General features: G+C 42.5%; 1 protein-coding gene across 1 annotated transcript in view; it reads left to right on the top strand.

Annotated features, from left to right (window-relative positions):
• Positions 1-5,487: 5,487 nt before the first annotated feature.
• The window catches only part of LOC140305163 (teneurin-3-like), a 159,817-nt gene continuing 153,926 nt past the window's right edge, over positions 5,488-11,378 (top strand). Inside the window, exon 1 of the mRNA XM_072383919.1 lies at positions 5,488-5,554. The gene's annotated coding sequence lies outside the window, so the exon portion shown is untranslated. The remainder of the gene's footprint in view (positions 5,555-11,378) is intronic.

Genomic DNA, 11,378 nt, shown 5'->3' with positions numbered 1-11,378 from the left:
TAAACAAATACATGCTGCAGATGCTTTTTTTCTGAACAGTGCCTGTAACACTGATGGTTTTAACTTAAATACCTATCTGTAATGGACAAATATGTGGCGTAAATACTTTTTTTCCGAACAGAGCCTGCAACACTGATGGTTTTAACTTAAATACCTATCGTAACGGACAAATACGTGGCATAATGCTTTTTTTCCGAACAGTGCCTGTAACATCGACGGTTTTAACTTAAATACCTATCGGTAACACACAAATACGGCATTAATGCTTTTTTTTCCCGAACAGTGCCTGTAACACTGATGGTTTTAACTTAAATACCTATCGGTAATGCACAAATACGGCGTAAATGCTTATTTTTCCCCGAACAGTGCCTGTAACACCGATGGTTTTACCGTAAACACCTATTGGTAACGGACAAAAGTGTGGCATAAATACTTTTTTTTCCCCGAACAGTGCCTGTAACGTAGATGGTTTTAACTTAAAATACCTATTGGTAAGGCACAAATACAGTGTCAATGCTTTTTTTTCAAACAGTGCCTGTAACACAGCTGGTAAGAAAAAAAATACAGTAGCCTACCAAGAAAAGTCATTGATCGCCTTTTTCATCTTCCTCCTGCGCACTAAAACCATCAAAGTCATCTTCTTCTGTGTCCGAATTGAAAAGCCTCAGAACTTAGTCACTCACTTCAGTCTCTTCATTGTCACTCTCACAGTCTCATCTCAGATTGATCGCCTTTAATTAAAAGCTGCATCATATGCATTTCTTCGTTTGTTTTCCACGTTGAGGGTGAGTACAAATGACCGATTTACAATAATTTTGTAGTGTAAATGTGTTTGATTTATCGTACAATTTCATTGGACCACTGTGAACTATTCGTTAATTTTATTGGTCTAATGTTACTAGGCAAAATGTTTTTGGCGGCATGAAAAAAAAGAAAAAAACATACATTTGCCGCACCATATTATAAGCCGCAGTGCTCAAAGCCTGGGAAAAAAGGAGCGGCTTATTGTCCGGAATTTACGGTATTTCAATCAAAACATGAAAAAGAAATGTGCTTGAAACTTCATTCATTTCTATGCGAGTACAATGTACAATAACAAAATATAACACCGTACAGCAAAGATGAATGTATCTTTTTATATATAAAGTGATAAAAAAAAAACATTTTAATATGGCAACAAAATTACATGTGAAGTAGGGTTTATTAACCCTCCTATTACCTTTGGGATCAATTTGACCCCATTCAATGTTTAACGTCTCTAAATAACTTATTGACATAATTTTTTTTACTTCATATTTCATGACTTTTCCTAATTTATTGGGGACACCTGGGTAAACATCAAATTAACAAGAAGATATGTTTTCAATTTCGTGTACACAACTTGTACGCATCGGTGTTCTTAGGGGTCAATTTGACGCCGTTTTACAGCTGTTTTACACCGTGTAAAACATATAAGAAATATCAACATGTTACACACATTGGTTCTGGTTGTTTTGGATGATATTGAGGTCACTATAACAAACAATTGTATAATCTTCAGAAATATTATTTAGCCTCTGTCTTACAGGAACCAATCTTGCTCATACTCTATCCCAGCTGCAAATGGTGGGGGCGGGAACTTATGGTTCCCGTGAAGACATTGTTAGTCCACACAACATGAGGGGCGGAGCAAACTTATAAATGCTTGCACAGCAGTCCTCTTGTTTTTCTGTGTGCTCTCTTTGTGCTCTCTGCACAAACTACATGTCTTCTCAGAAAAGGTTTTGTGTCAGTGATGTGTTGTCACAACTCTTTGACCAGGACAGTGACATGGATGAGAATGTGTCGGAGACAGAGGAAGATGTTGAGGAGGACCCTGATTATGAGGCATCTTCTTCTGATGAGAGTGATACCCTCAGTGTTGACCCTCCTGTCTCTCAACTACCAACAAACATACTGCCTTCCAAAAATGGAAAGTTAGTATGGTCTGTGTCCCCACTTCTTGAACAGCAGGGTAGACTTAATGCTGCTAATGTAATCAAAATGGTTCCAGGCCCCACCGGATACGCTGTCAGCCATGTCCAAGACATAAAATCAGCATTTGAGCTATTCATTACACGTCTATCGAAAAGGATGTACTTGAGATGACAAATTTAGAGGGGAGCCGCGAGTATGGGCAGAGTTGGAAAGACTTGGATGTGACCCACTTGCAAGCCAACACTGGGTTGCTCATTTTGGCCGGAGTGTACAAGTCAAAAGGCAAAGCAACAGCAAGCCTTTGGGCTGCTGAAACTGGAAGGGCAATATTTCCAGCCACGATGTCTCTTACTATTCTTGATAACAGAAATTGTTTTTCATTCCAAATAATTTAGATTAAAAATGAATACTATAATAATATAAAGCCATTAAAACACCAAAAATATATCTCTTTCCAATTTTAGGTCAATCAGTGAGATGGGTGGTGATCTGCATTTTTCACCATAGTCGCGAACAGGTATACCTGACACTCAAACTTGGGAAACAATATTAACTCTTATACTTAATAATTTTCTGAAGGTTTAAGTTGCTGACCAACAAAAGGCAAGGGCAAAAGATGTTAGTAAATTTGAAAGTAACAGTGTTACTTAATCAGATCAGATCAGTGTTAAATAATCAGATTTAACTTGAGAAATATATACAAACAAATGTATATGTAATTGCATGATATCCCATTTACATATTGAAGGTGACTCCAAGGGAAAATGGAGGACACAAATGTTGAATTTTAAAATTTTAGTAGGCATGAAGAAATTTAATGTGATAGTCATATAGTTTCTTTTCATATCACACATTAAATATTGATTACATTTAGCTATGGAGCCAACTATGCCAAAGGAGTTTTCAGTTAAAAAGATAGATACCAACTTTAAAATTGTGTTCTGATTAATTTTGGTTCATTATTGCACCCTTTGTTTTTTTTGCATGTTCTTTCGTGTCACCTGTGGTGACATAGTGCTGATATGTTTTGTGGCTTTGATGAAGGAGATGAAGAGCGGTAAGGGGTTAAATAATTCATTGCCAATGAGTACATGGACTATTGACATGTGTGCATGTGTAAATCCCTGTAGTGAGATTGGTGCAAGAGAGGCCAATGAGATCTGTGGGGGTGGGGTATGTGCAAGCGCGGCCATGTTTATGTTTATGTTTATGTATTTAGCAGACGCTTTTTATCCAAAGCGATGTGCCATGTGTGTGTGTCTGTGTGTGTGCGTAAGTGTGTTTATGTCTGTTGTTTTTGATTTGACAATGAAGTGTTTTATCTCTGTGCTATGAGTAAGACCACGCTACAACTAGCGCACACTCTGCTTTTACATTACTTTTTTACTGTCAGTATTTCTATCCAGTTCCAGTGGTGATTTTGTGCTTTAGAGGTGTGAACACAGTGATCATTGCATCTGGCAAATGTATTTGTGGGAGTTGTCTTTCAGAGCACAAATGATTTGTGATTTGTGTACCCATTAAAAGGTTACTCTAGGGTGCCAGAAGCTGACGTTTTCTGTTGTACATGGACCTCAGTTGTGGCCGCTGCCCTTCACAATGGTAGAAACAGGAACCTGTTCTAAATTTCAGGCTGTGTGAGCGGCGACTTGTGGTTGGCAACATGGTTGGTCTCTTCCGGTCCACACTTCTCTACTTTTAGCCTGTCCAACCTTTTGACAGGCTCTGAATGCACAATCGGAAAGTGATTTACTAAGAAATGCGCAGTGCAATTTAATGCTAACGCACCAATATCTTTATTGTGCAACAAAAGCAGAGGTGATGGCAGTCGTTACCTCTACAGTAAATTTTGAGGGGGAAATTGGAATTTTGGACACACTTATCATTCCAACAATCACTTAAATTACATGGTTACATTTATGGTGGAAATTGAAAAAAAATTGTTCATGACAAGGCTTAATCCTGCAAAGTTAATATGTCAACTGCTGTTCACGAAAGTTAGAACCTGATTGATGAAGAACACTGTTTTTAATTAGGGAAGTCCATGCCTCAAGGAATCCATGCTGTCATAAAAGCCAGAGAAAGTGCAATCAAGCACTAACCTACAACCTGCATGAACCTACAATTAAAATTTTTTAATGTATGTTTTACAAAACAACAATGTTTAGCTATTAAATAAAGTTATTATGAGTCATATTTGTGTTCTATTTATAAGATATAAAAGATATGAAATGAACATGGTAGTTCCTTAATTGTTGTCAGGGGTTTACAACAGAATAGTGGCAATGAACATGTTACTCTGGAGAAACTCTACTGACCACTGAAACAGCATTCAGTTTACAATTATTTGGGTTTAATATGTTTAGTGGCTTCCTTAAATGTATGTTTAAATGTTTTTTCAATGTGGCTGCACCTCAAATTTCCAAAAGAAGACGGCTTACTAAGAAGCATTATGATAATGGAAAACGTAGCAAAAGTAGCAGGCAAAAATGTCAGAGATCAGATTATTCTTCTGAGGAAAGTGAAGCTTCCTAAGCCTTACAGCATGGCGAGGCTGAAGGTTTTCAAGAGGGAAGTGCAGGGAACTGTAAAGCATTTTGTGGAAACTGGATTAGTAGACCAAAAGTGACCACAGCATCAGAAGATCAATACAGAAGCCAACAGAGGTTCTGCAAAAATAAGGCTGACCAGAAGTGGCCTCAGAAGATAAGAGGCATCTATAAACTCCCCTCACAAAAAAAAGAAAAAAGACCAAACACATGGAAGGGGCTGAGACATTTTAGCATTTCAATCAATAACTCTTATTTACCGATGAATCTATTTTTGAGATTTGTGGCATTAATAGAAAGGTGCATGCAGGAGAGAGAATGATACTATGTTGTATCCAACCCTCAGTGAAACACTGAAACTGAACAAGCACAAGCTTGTCGGTTATTCAGACGGATGCTCCATGCGCTGACGTGTATTTTCTGTGGACATATTTGTCCAGCTACTGGTTCACAGTAAACAACTCAAACCTCGACAAAACCTTCTTAAAGACCAGAGAACCCTTTACTGTCATGGCTTTAACGTCATAGTCATTTGACCGCACCGAATATTCATTTAGGCATCTGAAAAAAGAGGAAAAAACAAAGGCCCATGATAGTTTCTTAGAGATTCAGCTTTTAATTCATTTTTTTAAACTGAAATCATTTCGTATCAAATTGAAAACTAATTCAAAATCGAAACATCTTCACTTGCAGACTTTAACACCAAACTGCATGTGCTGATTTATTTTTTTATTAATGTATTTAGCTATTTTATTTATCATGCTTGTGATGGCAAAAACATCATCTTTGTGGTAAAGCAGCAGTAAGTCTGGCATCTCACCACATTTTTCGTTAATGAGGTTTGTGGCTGTATGATACAAGAAAGCAACAAGTTTTTCTGTCATTCAAAGTATACACATAAGAATTATGTGTATCACATCTGTTCTGAAGTTATGTCTTATAGCCTGAATGTCCTTTTCTTTTTTCCTTAGTTTTTTAATTAAAGAAGATAAGGACATGATTTGACACCAGACCAGTGCCATTCATATCCCAGACATCTGAAGGATTTGGTAGGTTTCCCTAACATCCATTCCCTGTCACTCTCCTGTCCGCATGGTCTTTTCCCCTTTCAATATTTTTGCTTTTGCTTTTTGCAGCCGTGGATTCTGTGACTAGCAAAGTCAACATCACAATGTTTCACAGCCTCAGAAATACAAGGGAAAAATTGGCCAGACTAACAGACATATTCTTTGCGGATGTTCAATAACTGCTGTACAGCTAAAGAATTCAATATATTTTGTATTATATATTTTTTCCTGGGCTGCACGGTGGTGTGGCACCGTTGCCTCACAGCAGAGGTTCCAGGTTCTCTCCCGGCTGGTTCTTTCTGTGTGGAGTCTGCATGTTCTCCCCGTGTACGTGTGGGTTCTCTCCAGCTTCCTCCCACCATCCAAAAACATGCATGTTAGGTTAACTGGTGACTGTAAACTGTCCTTAGGAGTGAGTGTGAGCGTGGTTGTTTGTCTCGTTTGTCTCTGTGTGGCCCTGTGATGGACTGGCCACCTGTCCAGGGTGACCCCGCCTGTCGCCTGATGAACGCTGGGATAGGCTCCAGCCCCCCAAACGAGCTCACATTTCTCACTTTTATCTCACAGTCATACTTTTCTTTTTAAAGCAGCAGCTGGTGACAACAGCGGGAGGTTAATATTTAGCTCCGTTTATTGTTCTCCAAACTGCAGCTCAACATTTCATACACAGATTGAAGTAGAGACATCCATTAACCATCAGCCATTAGCAAGCCAGTGACGAAAAAAAGTAGTATCATACAAATTCAAGGTAATGTCTGTAGTTAAGGGAAACTGCAGAAGACTGCAAGAAAACAGACCAGCAGCTGTGTGATTGCATGACACAGGTGATGACAGAGTCTGCATCAAGGCCAAAGCAAGAGTTCAACTTACAGGTGCTTCCCTCTGGCTTTTTGATGTTCAAAATCATCCATAAAATCCTTCAGATTAAGTTGGCAGGCCTCACTCTCTTTTTTTTTTAACTCCCTTATACTCCTTTTTGTGAGTCTGCTGTCAGTTGGAATGTTGCTGGATAGTTCTGTACATGTCTGCAAATACAGTATATGTCTTTAATTGTCCTTATGTAGTTGCATAAGTTGTATATTGTCTAGGAACGGAGTGGATGGCGGACCCAAATGCAGTCTTTGGCAATAGGCTAGTAGGATGATGAAATAAAACTTTCATTAAGAATGAAGTCGCTGCTTGAACAATGCACACTGGAAGCAAAGCAGTGTGGTAGCACAATAAAGTCTGCCATGACAAAATAAATAATAAACCAACCACCAAAAAATCTATGGAGCATTTATACTGAGAATGCTAATGAGTAACACAGAGTATGTGGTAGTAAATGGATAACTGAATCCAAGTTTACAGGTTGAGCAGACCAGCTCAGAAAATGAAAGAAAAATACAGAAGATGAAACCGAGATAAGAACTAAATCAAGCAAACACAGAAAACCTGAAACTCAAATAGATCTTTAAACCCACAGCACATGACATATATATATATATGTGTGTTGAGTCTGTCTCATTACAAAAAGCATTGCAAGGTGTGCTGGTTTCTGCCGGTGCACTTCCATGACACATTCATCATAGTCTGAGTATTCTGAATTCTGACATAATTCTGACAAGAAGCAGACTCATTCAGTTAGAAATTTGCAGAAAATATCAGGAATATCAACTGTGCTGGTTCTTCACATTGTGTTGCTGTATAACAGCTGTAAGAATGCAGATTCCTGACAAGCTGAAGAGGAAGCTGTGGATGTTGGGCAAGCAAAAGATGTAGAGAAAAAAATATTTTTCTCAACATTTTCGTCCTCTGCCTTTAGTCACATAGATCTTATGCCCTCCATGGATCCACATTTTCCTTGTCACACCTCTACAGTATCACCATGCAACTCAGTCATGGATCTTAACAGCCTCAACATCTCCGGCCACATCAGGAGGCATACAGACCCTCTCTGCCTCACCCTCCAGACTGTCCAGCAGTCAGGTGAAGAGGCAGCTGTACTGTCTGAACCAGAACAAGGTTGCAAGTCAAGATGTTGTTCAGATGGAAGACAAAGGGTCCTGAGGAACAGCCAGGTGGAATTCTGCAATTTTTCAACCTAAACCTCAGTCAAAAGAAAGTGAATTACAAAGCGGAAACAGCGGTGGGTTAACAAGTTTCTTTTGTCTTTTTTTTTCTGCCTGTAAGGTGCAACCAACATATGAATTAGTTAATTAATTAACAATTAGTCTTTGTTAATGAGGCTGACTGTTGATGGGAAAACGCTGTTTTAGTAATGTGAAGTTTTGGACCCGATAGTGTCCTGCCCAAGGGGAAAGTCTATGGTTAGATGGATCTGCTGCAAGCTTTTTTTTTTCCCTTTTTGCGTTCTGCAGGGTTCTACAATCTGCAGATCTCGGAGAGGTGGAAGATTGTAACTGATCACCTCTTTTGCAAAGCAAATGATTTGCTTAAGTCTGCCTTTGTACCTGGCAGTGATATCAGCAGACCAGATGGTGATGCTGGTGAGCTAATGCCAATCCTGCAAATCAGTGTTGTAGTCCAGACCACCTAAACCGAGACCAAGACAAGACCAAGACCACAGTGTATCAACACCAAGACAAGACCAAGACTTTGAGGGGTCGAGACCGAGACAAGACCAAGACCGAGGCAGGGCCAGACCGAGTCAAGACAAAGACCGAGGCAGGGTGAGACCGAGTCAAGACAAAGACCGAGGCAGGGCGAGACCGAGTCAAGACAAAGACCGAGGCAGGGCGAGACCGAGTCAAGACAAAGACCGAGGCAGGGAGAGACCGAGTCAAGACAAAGACCGAGGCAGGGCGAGACCGAGTCAAGACAAGGACCGAGGCAGGGCGAGACCGAGTCAAGACAAAGACCGAGGCAGGGCGAGACCGAGTCAAGACAAGGACCGAGGCAGGGCGAGACCGAGTCAAGACAAGGACCGAGGCAGGGCGAGACCGAGTCAAGACAAGGACCGAGGCAGGGCGAGACCGAGTCAAGACAAGGACCGAGGCAGGGCGAGACCGAGTCAAGACAAAGACCGAGGCAGGGAGAGACCGAGTCAAGACAAAGACCGAGGCAGGGAGAGACCGAGTCAAGACAAAGACCGAGGCAGGGCGAGACCGAGTCAAGACAAAGACCGAGGCAGGGCGAGAACGAGTCAAGACAAGGACCGAGGCAGGGCGAGACCGAGTCAAGACAAAGACCGAGGCAGGGCGAGACCGAGTCAAGACAAGGACCGAGGCAGGGCGAGACCGAGACAAGACAAAGACCGAGGCAGGGCGAGAGAGAGTCAAGACCAAGACCGAGTCAAGACAAAGACCGAGGCAGGGCGAGACCGAGTCAAGACAAAGACCGAGGCAGGGCGAGACCGAGACAAGACAAAGACCGAGGCAGGGCGAGAGAGAGTCAAGACCAAGACCGAGGCAGGGCCAGACCGAGTCAAGACAAAGACCGAGGCAGGGCGAGACCGAGTCAAGACAAGGATCGAGGTAGAGCGAGACCAAGTCAAGACAAAGACCGAGGCAGGGCGAGAGAGAGTCAAGACCAAGACCGAGGCAGGGCGAGACCGAGTCAAGACAAAGAACGAGGCAGGGCGAGACCAAGTCAAGACAAGGACAGAGGCAGGGCGAGACCGAGTCAAGACAAGGACCGAGGCAGGGCGAGACCGAGTCAAGACAAGGACCGAGGCAGGGCGAGACCGAGTCAAGACAAGGACCGAGGCAGGGCGAGACCGAGTCAAGACAAGGACCGAGGCAGGGCGAGACCGAGTCAAGACAAAGACCGAGGCAGGGAGAGACCGAGTCAAGACAAAGACCGAGGCAGGGAGAGACCGAGTCAAGACAAAGACCGAGGCAGGGCGAGACCGAGTCAAGACAAAGACCGAGGCAGGGCGAGAACGAGTCAAGACAAGGACCGAGGCAGGGCGAGACCGAGTCAAGACAAAGACCGAGGCAGGGCGAGACCGAGTCAAGACAAGGACCGAGGCAGGGCGAGACCGAGACAAGACAAAGACCGAGGCAGGGCGAGAGAGAGTCAAGACCAAGACCGAGTCAAGACAAAGACCGAGGCAGGGCGAGACCGAGTCAAGACAAAGACCGAGGCAGGGCGAGACCGAGACAAGACAAAGACCGAGGCAGGGCGAGAGAGAGTCAAGACCAAGACCGAGGCAGGGCCAGACCGAGTCAAGACAAAGACCGAGGCAGGGCGAGACCGAGTCAAGACAAGGATCGAGGTAGAGCGAGACCAAGTCAAGACAAAGACAGAGGCAGGGCGAGACCGAGTCAAGACAAAGACCGAGGCAGGTAGAGACCGAGTCAAGACAAAGACCGAGGCAGGGAGAGACCGAGTCAAGACAAAGACCGAGGCAGGGCGAGACCGAGACAAGACAAAGACCGAGGCAGGGCGAGAGAGAGTCAAGACCAAGACCGAGGCAGGGCGAGACCGAGTCAAGACAAAGAACGAGGCAGGTAGAGACCGAGTCAAGACAAAGACCGAGGCAGGGAGAGACCGAGTCAAGACAAAGACCGAGGCAGGGCGAGACCGAGACAAGACAAAGACCGAGGCAGGGCGAGAGAGAGTCAAGACCAAGACCGAGGCAGGGCGAGACCGAGTCAAGACAAAGAACGAGGCAGGGCGAGACCAAGTCAAGACAAGGACAGAGGCAGGGCGAGACCGAGTCAAGACAAAGGCCAGACCAGTGTCCCACACTGCATGACACACTTATGATAGAATGTGGAACATGCAAACCATAGGCACCCTAAAATACACCTGTAAGTAATCCACAGAAACACCCACAGAAAACAAATGAAGATTCCTGTTCATTCACCTCTTTTTTTTACCTTTATTATATGTCTGTATAATGAAATGTCTTGATAAAATAATCAAAAGGCACGGCAGAGATGAATTTCATGTGTGGGAATTTTCCTTTGTTTTCTATAAGCAAACAAATACAAACAGTAAGGAGCTGAAATCAACTTACCCATCTTATTTAACACTGTACTGAACGATTTACCATCCATCTAATACAGTACAATTTTTGGTACAAGCAGTACAAAATGATGCCATCATATGCAAAACATTTAAGTCCATGCGCACCACGAATGATAAACACATGCTATCTTTTTCAAATAGCTTTCAAATACTTACACAATGATCTGATTGACATGGTACCATATGGCCAAACCAGTCAATTTTCTTACCATAACACTGAAATAACAATCACCTTTAATGTGAATAAACTTCCATGGAAAAGGGATAAAAGGGACAAATGTGTATTTTTCTAAACACCCATCCAACACACAGTGTGAGAAAATCTGAGTGAATGACTGAGCCAGAGAGGAGCTTACAACACTTATACACATAAGCTCTAGTGTCTGACAACATAAAGTTATATATTTTATGTGTATTCAACCCCAGAATGAGCACTCATAAAGTATGTGATGTATGCTTACAGCCAGGCAAAGCATATTTAATGTGTAACTTCATAGAAGTGGAGCATTAATGTTACTCTGTCTCCACTCTGGAGACTGCTGACTCTAGCTCTCTCATCCAGGAGGGGGAGTGCGGCGTGTATATGTACGTCAGTGTTGACCTTGATGTAACATAACTATGTACACATTAGCTCCACAGCTTTACGTCAACTGTCTCATCATTTTCATCACAAGAAAAAACGCAAAGTTAACACTGAATGCAGTGAGGCAATGTGCTTGCGTGCCTACTTAGGGGGTAAATAACCAGAAAACAAATGAAACCTGTGTCCAGAAGCATATTCACATGGTTAGCAAACCTGTTTAGCTAGTATTCACTAACTCTCACTTAC

Source organism: Leuresthes tenuis, unplaced genomic scaffold (genome assembly GCF_036924035.1).
Source record: "Leuresthes tenuis unplaced genomic scaffold, fLeuTen1.0.hap1 SCAF_4, whole genome shotgun sequence".
NCBI classification, from domain to species: Eukaryota; Metazoa; Chordata; class Actinopteri; order Atheriniformes; family Atherinopsidae; genus Leuresthes; species Leuresthes tenuis.
The sequence above is the reverse complement of the archived record's forward strand: the minus strand, read 5'-3'. Positions and strand labels throughout refer to the sequence as shown.